Consider the following 10,573-nt stretch of genomic DNA (forward strand, 5'->3'; position numbering starts at 1 on the left):
GAAGGCAGCTAAGTAACCTGTTTGCAATACATGAACAAACCAATTCAACACCTTGTCTCTAAGCTAACAAGCAGCGTTTGATGAGCACATCAGTATTTCATGCCCTTCATTCCATCCAGACTGTATTGGCAATAACTATGCTGGTATTAACAAGGATAGCAATTACAAGCAAAATGGTAGAAATACAGAAGATATAAGGAAAAGGGAACTCACCAGAGCTGAGGCGATCCTCCCTGGTGAGCGATCTCCAAGAGATGCTGCCTCAGTGAGGGTCAGCCCTTAAATGAGGTCTCAGAGGAGGTGGAGTCGAACTCCACCCCTCCAGGGAGCACAGCTACATAACTTTCACCTGTGCTCCCACAGCTGACCCCACACTTGCCTCAGCTGATCAATCAGTGGTTCACATTGTGATCTCCCATACACTCCACCCCTTCACAACGTGAACCAATGATTAGGTGAGTTCCCCTTATTACAGAGACCCAATCACGACGCTGATACAATCTCCCGTCGCATTAGATGTTGATATTATTCAAATGATGATGATTGGATGGGTGTTTATGATCTTCCATGGGCCAGTGCTTGATAGATGTTACCGGAGACAAATCATCTTGAAGTGCAGGTCCGTCTGCGTTTCATCAGTCCAGAGTAATGGTCCTAGAGGCTTAGAATCAATCTTAAGGGGAGTAATATAGATGTTTCAAGGGTACTAGGAGGGGAAGATCCGCCCTCCAGGGCAAGATACAGGCCGTATTCTTATCTTGGGTCAATACTTCTGCTTGTACTGGATTATGTCCCGGCCTCCGATACCATACCCTCTGGCCAGATATCTGTGGCTGTATAACTATATCTGGCACCAGAGGAGGAGTCTTGATCTGCCATAGGGACATAATAGGTGTTCCTTTAGCAATAAAGGCCGGAGTATTGACCACGATGTCAGTAGGCCATGTACCTATCACCGAGGGGGTGACTGAACCTCCCACCTCCAATAATCTCCCCCAAGGTGCAAGTAGGCCACACCATTTGGGTCCTACCTGCACCTTCCAAGGCCAATTTATCTTATGGATTCCCGGTTCTAAATTCTCAGGGGCAGGGAGCAGAAGATTATTTTCAGTACCAACCTGCGGTTTTACCTTATTATCGGTGCCTGTAATTTGGATCCTAAGAGGGGAGGCCCATATAGTTTGTAACATTTTCAGGGCACTGGGTCTGCCATCCCGAGGTCTTTCATTCAGGTCCCGCACGGTTTCATATAATCTTTTTGTCCACCCCTGCAGGGACTGAGAGTCTGTTTTCAGGGCAGCCTTAAGGATACCATTATAACGTTCAATAAGGCCTGCCCCTGTTGGGTTATATGGCAGGTGGAATCGCCATTCAATGTTGTTTTCTTCTGCCCAGCGCTGTATCATCGCTCCAGTGAAGTGAGTCCCTTGGTCACTCTCGATAACTTGAGGTGTCCCGTATGCAGACATCAGTTTAGTAAGTGCCTTAATTGTGTATGCTTGATTTGCCTTTGGTACAGGATAGGCTTGCAGCAGTCCACTTACAGTGTCAACGCAGGTCAGGGCATATCTCGCCCCCTCAGACCGAGGGAGGGGCCCAATGTAGTCGACCTGCCATCTCTGAAGAGGACTATATCCTCTAGCAATGTGGGATGTTGTTTCAGGCAACGGTCTCGGTCTCATCTTTGAGCAAGCATCGCAATCCTGACATGCTTGAACGATATCAGATAGTTGTACAGGCAGCCCCCATGCTTTAGCAGCTGCCCACATTATCTTCTGTCCAGCATGCCGTAGCTTCTGATGTAACCAACGGGCAATATTTTCAGATTGTGAATTCTCAATCCATCGGATTCGGGCCAGTGTGTCAGCTTCATCATTTCCTGGTGACTGCAAGGGTTGATGACCAGAGACATGGTAGACACATACTGTCCTGTGTTTGACCGTATTCCAAATGTCTACCCACATGTCTTTACCCCAAATCGGTCGGGCGTGGATAGTCCATTCCTGGGTAGCCCATTGCGTAATCCACAGAGTGAGCCCCCGGTACACAGCCCAACTATCTGTACAGATGTTCAGGACGCCGTCACCAGGTTCTTTAGTTATAACCATCCACACGGCTCGCAATTCTGCCCATTGGCTGCTTTGACCATCCCCCTCATCAAACCAGATGGTCTCAGTAGAGGGATGGTATGCTATTGCTCGCCACTTGCTCGGGTTGCCTCTGCTGGACCCATCCGTATACCAGGCATCTTCAGGAATAGGATATCTTCCTTCCTGAACGGGACTCTTCTCTGGTGGAGCAACCATCGGTTCTTTTGATGTATCACTGTGATACGTCACTGGGCCTAGGATCTTCTGTAGTTCTTCTTTAAGTGGAGATGAAGACAGACTGCTTCTCTGGCTTAGATAGGCGACCCATCGTGCCACCGTTTGTGCTTGGGCCACCCCCGTCTTAGGAAGGTGAGTCAAATCTCTCACCCACCCCTGGATTGGTAATGAAGTCTTAACTATGACCTCTGCTGTTTGCGTTATCGGCTCTACTGCTTGTAATGCCGAATAGGCAGCCAATAACTGTTTCTCAATCATGCTATATCGTTCTTCTGCTCCGTGCCAAACCTGAGACCAGAATCCAATGGGGGTTCGAACAGAACTCTGGCGTTGCCACAGGCCCCAGCCAAAACCATCTTGAGTAACATGAACATCTAGTTCAGCTGGGAGGGTCGGATCAAATATACCCAACGCCTGAGCTTGTTTAACTGCCAGTTTTGCCTGTTGGAAAGCATCCTGTTCTATCTTTCCCCAATTCCATGATTGACCCTTCTTTGTAAGCTTGTATAATGGCCTTAATAGCTGAGCTAAATGAGGTATAAAGGAGCGCCAATACCCCAATATACCCAAACATTCTTGCAATTGTTTTGATGTTGTAGGGACTGGAAACGCTTGGACTTTATCTACTACCGCACTGGGTAGTACTTTGGTTTTCCCGGACCAAATTACTCCCAGGAATTTTACAGATAGCCCCGGACCTTGCACCTTCTGTGGGTTTATAGCCCACCCTCTTTTCTGCAGGTAAGCTATCAACAAATCTGCTGCTTGTCTCACCGCCTCTAACGAATCGGATGTTAACAGGAGGTCATCAATATAATGATATAAATTGACATTATTTGGCTTTTCCCACTTAGCCAGATCACGTGCCACTAAATTATGACAAAAAGTGGGCGAATGTACGTACCCTTGGGGTAGGACCTGGAAAGTCCATTGCCTCCCTTCCCATGTAAATGCAAACTGATCTTGCGATTCTTCACTGATTGGAATACTGAAGAATGCATTCGCCAAATCCAAGACACAGTGATATGTTTTGATTTCCCTGCTTAGTGTGTCCATTAGGGAGGCAATATTGGGTACAGCCGCATGAACAGGTGGCGTGACCTTATTTAATTCCCTATAGTCTACTGTCATCCTCCATGTTCCATCCGGTTTTCGCACTGGCCATATTGGGGAGTTATATGGGCTATGTGCAGGCCTTATAATACCCACTCTTTCTAATTCCTGCACCGTCTTTGTTATTTCATCCTGCCCACCTGGGAGTCTGTACTGTTTCACATTAGTAATCCGGCGTGGCTTCGGCAAACAAATAGGCTCATGTTTTGCATGGCCTCTCAATATTGTCTGGATTGCCCGGATACTAATGCATCTCTGCCGCAATCGGAACTCTCCCACTGTTGTATGGAGAGCCAGACCCCACAGGATATCAATTCCTAATATATACTCTGGAATTGGGGCAATGGATACCTTGTACTCCCGTGGTGGAAGACGCCCGACCCCCAGTTTTACCCAGGTTTGGGTGACCGGAATGGTTTGTCCCCCAAAACCTCCAATCATCACTCTATTACCTTTAAATTTAGTTGGGTCTCCATATATTATAGATGTCTCTGCCCCGGTATCAACTAGGGCCATAACCTTCTGTATATTCTTTCGGGACCAGTATATCGTCAGTTCCACATAGGGCCTCCGGTCCCGTCTAGAGGCCCTAGGAGGACTGACATCCCTGGTCAAGCCATGAACTGAGCCAGATTCAAGTCTTTTACCTCCGATACCTCCGGTGTCATAACCCGAGGCACCTGAGGTGGCTTCTTTTTCCTATTTGGAACTATAAAATCTTCTAAATTCCATGTTGTTGTTGGTCGCCGCTCTATAAATCTTATCCCTGGCCTTTTGGGTTTATTCTGAAATTTTTGTTCATCCTTCAGTTGCTTCCACAACTGAAGGAGAACCTGATTGGGCTGCCCATCAATTTTTGAAAACTGAACGCCTGCCCGGAGCAGATCATTAAACATTTGTTTCCGGGATACCCTAACAGGTCCTGCCCGAGAAGTTCGCGGGGCCGATCTTCTGGCTCGCACTATTGGAAAAGCCTCGGCATCCTCAATCACCCTGATATTGCGCTTAGCTCGTAAACGCTCAGTTTCTCCGAGGTCTGCTACCAATTGGGCGGCTTGTTGGACTACTGCCTCTGCGGATACTACTGGATTAAGTATGGAAACCAAGGTTCCATACATATGAGAGGGTGCTTACTGTAAAATTAGGTCCCTCATTCCCGCAGAAAATTTAACCATATCAGGGCTATCGAATGTGTCTTCGTAGATAGCCTCTCTCATACCTAATTCGCGTATATAATTTTGAAGGTCTTCCATAGAAGACCACATCCCTGTGTTTACTGGCATGTCAGTTTTATTTGTCCACACCATGCGGCAAGCAGCCATTATCCATTCTACAATTGAATGGTTTTCTTCAGGGAACTGAGTCCCAGCATACAGTCTCTGCCGAAGGGCAGGATGTACTGTTATTGTGGCCAACTTAGATACTTCGGGGCCACTAACCAGTACACTATCTGCCCCTGAATCCCATAACCGTAATAACCAAGCCGGAACACTTTCCCTTGGCCTTTGCCTAAATCGTTGCACTAGGTCCATGAGTTCAGTAGGCGTATATGGACGGGCTGTTACATGTAAAACAGATTCGGCAGGGGGCCATTGATCAGGAGGCACTCCTGCTGGTCGATCTTGAATTTTCTTTGTTTTTTGAGTTATTACTGGACGGACTTCTAGTGAGTCCGTCTCAGATGGTTTTTCTAGATCAGATTTAGTGATCTTATTTTGATTCATTTCTTCAGGATCTTGATCGTCATTAAATGAAATGTATCTAATTTGAGGGTTGGAGGAAGAAAATGACGGTTTTTTTCCTGTCAATAGATTGATCTCACCCTCCAATTTTTCAATACGGGCCTTTAACAATTCATTTTCATGTGCAATGTTGTTTGATTTTATCTCTGCCCGATTTAAAGCATTTAATAATGGCCAGGCTGCCATAGATGCAGCCATTCGCTTTTCTTTTGTAATTAAGATATCTTTTTGTAGTCCTAGAAAGTAATCAGTTAGACAATAGGCGTCCATGTTATTTGGTACTCTTAAAGGGCCCCATTGTTCAATAATTGTTGCTAATTGGTAATATGGGGACGCCTCAAAACCTGGAATTTGTCCAGGAAGGCATGTCCCTAAGGGGGTGGTCTTCTCCCCCTTGTACCAATTAAAGATTTTCCACACAAAGGACATTTTTTTTTTTTCCTTATATTTCTAGATGCCAAGTCAGTGGCTCCTGCCTGGCTTGCCAAATGTATTGGCAATAACTATGCTGGTATTAACAAGGATAGCAATTACAAGTAAAATGGTAGAAATACAGAGGATATAAGGAAAAGGGAACTCACCAGAGCTGAGGTGATCCTCCCTGGTGAGCAATCTCCAAGAGATGCTGCCTCAGTGAGGGTCAGCCCTTAAATGAGGTCTCAGAGGAGGTGGAGTCGAACTCCACCCCTCCAGGGAGCACAGCTACATAACTTTCACCTGTGCTCCCACAGCTGACCCCACACTTGCCTCAGCTGATCAATCAGTGGTTCACATTGTGATCTCCCATACACAGACAGAACCTGCCTGAGGAGCAAGCTGATGGCTGTCAGCTACAGGCAGACCTAGCTTTGTACTGCATTTCTTAGAGCAACAACTGTTGCTTTCAGTCACTGAATATACCAAGGCCAATTACTATGCCAGGAACATTTATGGCATCAGTGAACAAAAAATGCGTTAAAAATTGTAATAGACAGGAGCCATTTATTCTTTTATAACTAGGTGACCAAAGAACAACAGTCCTTCTAGAGTCAAGCTGTTAAGAACTAATAGCATCAATCAATATCACATAGATAGATTACTTCCCTGCCCTAAGACCATCTTGCGACCATTTGGTGCTCCTAATTAAGCCCTCTTGATGGCATTTTGTCTGAGCCATGCGACATTTTGTGATAGGAGTTACTGCTAGTGTTCCCTTAACCCTACACCAAAGTAGGATTAAGGTATCCATTCTCAGGGAATCATGCAGGCTTCCTCTGTATTTGATGCTCAGAGACAGCCCCAGAACTTTTTAAATCTTAGCTTAGCTCTCATCCAATAATGTTCATCAAACAGTGCAACTTGTCCTTTGGGGATGCCTTTGTTCTGCATCAACCAGTTCCAACGGAGTCTTCTTGGCTTGTTTTAGATCAGTTTTTCAACAGATAAAGCCAGGGTCTTTGAATTACAAAGTGAAATTGCAGAATGCATGATTCTCAACCAAACAGAACAGCAGGTGGGATGCAGGGTGAATACCTGAACCAACACCACCTGCAAGCAATCCTTCAATATCTTAGGAATCTCTAGCCACCCCAAATCCAGTGTTGTGCTTGATCTATCATCTCTGCTGAGTTTTTAGCTAAGCTGATGGTGAGCATCACGGTGGTGATGGGTGAGCAGTCAGACTAGAGGGTCTTAATCAACCGTAAGGATCCTGTGATCAGAGGAACGTGAATGTGCTGTTAAAGGTCACAAGCGCTGCACTGCAGCATGAGCATACACAGCGAAAGGCTTTCAGTAGAGCTTCGGTTCATAAATGAGGACTGGGTTATGGAAAATAGGCTCAAGATATAAAACAGAAAACAGATCTTAACGCCAGGTTCTGTGAATGCAACCAGCTGAATTTCACAGATATTGAATTTCAATGACAATTTCTTGTGTTATTTTACCCTCCAGCTCCACCCTGAACAGGAACATGTCAGTGACAAGCATTACTCCTCCAGGCTTGACCTAACAGTGCTTTACTTGCACTATGAGCTAATGGCTGTGCTTACAGCACCTCAGGGAGACACCTCAGAGATCACAATGTCCTTCGGGTACAGCAGGAGACACTCAACTCTCCAAATGTGGAGTTTAATTTGTCCAAAGAGGAGACAGGATTCCCATGCTAATAACTTAGGACCATTTCAGTCATAGGTTTAAAGATGATGTAAGTGCTGAGGCAATACATGAACTAGATGAATGAAGCCCAGATGTCAGGGCTCAAGTCGTGACTCCAGCCCCAGCTGGAGCTAAGGCTGTCTTGAATTCATCACAACACAGTTACATTATTTGCTCATACTGTGGATTTGCATAGGGACAACAGGAAGGTCAGAATTGCTTCAATAGAGCTATGCAATCTTTGTCCTAAATACTGGAAACCCACAGCGTTGGACAAATAAAATGAATTAAGTCTGAAGTGCTTTACATGGATTGTGATCCTATGTTTGCCTCACAAACTTACCTGAGACTTTCCAATCAAAAATCAGAGTGTCATCTCCAATTGTGTAGATGTATGTTCCCTCGTCTTCTTTCGTTACAGCTGAAGCCACAAGCTTATGCAGTTTCCCTTTATCTTCCATTGTGAATTTCTTACTGGTCTTGATTTCTTTGCCATTTTTGTACCACTTCACCATGACATTGGCTTCAGAGGTCTCAGAAACAAATTCAGCTTGTTTTCCAGCAACGGCCCTGATTACTCCTCCACTTGTCTCTTTGATTACGAAGTTTGCCAGTGCTGAAACAAAATATGAAGACACAAAATACATATGATGGTAAAGAACTGCAGGGACATTGGTGACCATGAGGCATTCATTTATCATAAGATCAAACGTGCACGTTTAGTCCTAGTTCTAATTGCTAGATTCTAATTCAGAAGCTGGCAAATTGGCAGCTTTTATAAACCACGTGCCAGATTACCTTATCTCCACAAGTTGAAGGACATACACTGGACAGGGGACAGAGCCAAAGGAAGAAGCCCAAGGCTTCAAGAAAATGTCTAAAATAGGAAAACTGAGGAAAGAATTGGAACAAGCAAACTAGAAGGAAATCAATGGAGGGGGTATCTATTACTGCACTGTAACCCCCTGGCAAACAAATCAAGCCTAAAAGATAGAGATATCACTTAGGACTGAAAAGAAAAAAGAAAAAAAAGAATTCCTTTATGGAAATTAATTGGAGTGCAAAAGTTAGATGATAAAACTGGCCCTTATTAACACACAGTGGAATAATTGACTTCAAAGATTCAAAATCTCACCACTGTCTTAGCCAAAAGTTCAAGCCTAAGTCCACGGTCCTATTTTACTGAGGGTAATTGAGCTTGTTTTCCAACTTCTTGTTAACATATCATTTCAAAACAGCGCACACAACTGAGTTGGGTCTGTTGAGACAGCGCAGTCAGAGCTGCTAAAATCAAAGTCTGGATTATGCATGCATTTGTTCTGCAGTTCCAAGAACACGCATGTATAATACAAATTCAACAACGTTCTACAGAATGCCTGTATTTAGGAGCTCGAGAGCCAGCTGATGGACACTGGGATGACTGAGATCCTGTCAATACATTTAACTCCATCCTATCATACAGTCAAATTTCATTCATTTTTTCAGGAACTGTCTCTTATCATTGTAGTCCCGTCACCACTGCTGGATGTGAGCCCAACCACACAAAAGCAGCTGCTGGTTTTCACTGCAGATACTGCAGTAAGGAGAAACAGCCTCCAGACTGGACCAGCTGAGCGTGGCCCTACCAGGATTTGCTCCAAAGGTCTTATTACCAGTAGTGCTTCCCGATGAAATACATGGGGGTCCTCCTTTGATTCCAACCCCAACCCACCCCACCATGCCCCCTGATAACATCCATCAGGGCCACATCTCGACAGCTCCTGAACACCTCCAGGGATCCCACCACCTACCTGGGCAGCCTGTGCCAGTTAATTCTATGGGCAGACCTGCCAGTATGAAATATTATGCTAACATGACAAAGAGAGAGAAGAAAAGCAAAATTAAGACTAGCTGACAAGCCTTGGCAGGAAGTTCTGCTCTCCATCAATTTAGTCCCTGTGACTCTTCACAGGTGTTTTCTACATTTGGGATCACTGCTACAAAAAGAGATGTTGACATCATCTCTTGTGGCCACCCTGACAGAAGAGCAGGAAGGCTGGGATGCTCTTTTTCCTGTCTTTCCCTTGATTTCCTCTATATCTTAGGGACGAATCACAGGACAGAACACAGAAATCAAATGGCTCTACAAAGCAGATTGGCCAGTTCAAGTCAAAACAGCCACTGAAAACACCCCAGATGCTGTCTGACAACAGCTGGACTGTCGGGGAGTCAGGTGAATGCAGTCTGCTGGCCCTGGGCAGGAAGAGGACAGCCCAGACTGTCACATACCTTTCACTGAAAGCTGATAGAGCATTTTATCCCCCTCACAGATGCACTGATAACTTGCAGCATCATCCATTGAGTCGTTGTGAATTTTCAGGGTGTTTCTTCCCCACAATTTGCAGTTCATAATTTTCACTGGCCTTGAGCTCCTTCCCATCCTTCATCCACTCCACAGTAGCGCCTGTGTCTGAAAGCTCAGCCTGCAGTTTGGCTTCCTCACGCAGCCAAGCGCAGATCTTTTCTACATCTTTGCTCTTCTTGGTAAATCTCACTGCAGCACCTGTCAGGAGCAAAGGCCTCGTTATTTCAATTTATATCAGGCTAACGTGGTCAATGTTTGCTGCAACATCTCTGAAAAAGTATCACCTTCTGTTCCTGCACTCATCATTGTGTCAGTGCTGAGCAATTCACGATATTTCATTTGGTCTTCTTGCTGGATTTACTAAGTAAAAATCAACCAAACATCTCCTTCTACTGATTAATAATGCTCTAAACATGCTTCTGCAGAGGTTTCCACCCAATGACAAACAGGTCCTCCCATCATGAATGTTTATTTGTTCTACTTTGTCATGCAAAGCTGATTGATAGAGATATTATTGGAATGATTGCTCCCCTACTTCTAAACTATTCCAGTGCAATCAGAAAGGCTGTCTGAACCTGCAGCTGAAAGTACTGCTCTATGGTCATGCAGTGGTAAACCTGGTGACTGAATGCACTGGCCAATAGCTGTGAACTGCAGACATTCATCAGCTGGCATGCTTGCACGTTGTTGTAAGGTCAATAGTAAACATGGCATCCCCTCCAGGTACAGCTTCACCAGTTGTTAGGGGGGATTTCACAGCCAGGACTGGGTCTGAGGAAGAACATGTATGTCTTAATGCTCTTTAGATGCAAGTCTGGTATCTCATTTAGAGATGGAAGATTAAATCATAGGTACATTTCTACTTCTCCCTTTGCATGAGTGCTAGAAGAAGCACTTCTGTGCTTAAGATC

Source organism: Coturnix japonica, chromosome 25 (assembly GCF_054131305.1).
Source record: "Coturnix japonica strain WE chromosome 25, WE-NBRP24, whole genome shotgun sequence".
NCBI classification, from domain to species: Eukaryota; Metazoa; Chordata; class Aves; order Galliformes; family Phasianidae; genus Coturnix; species Coturnix japonica.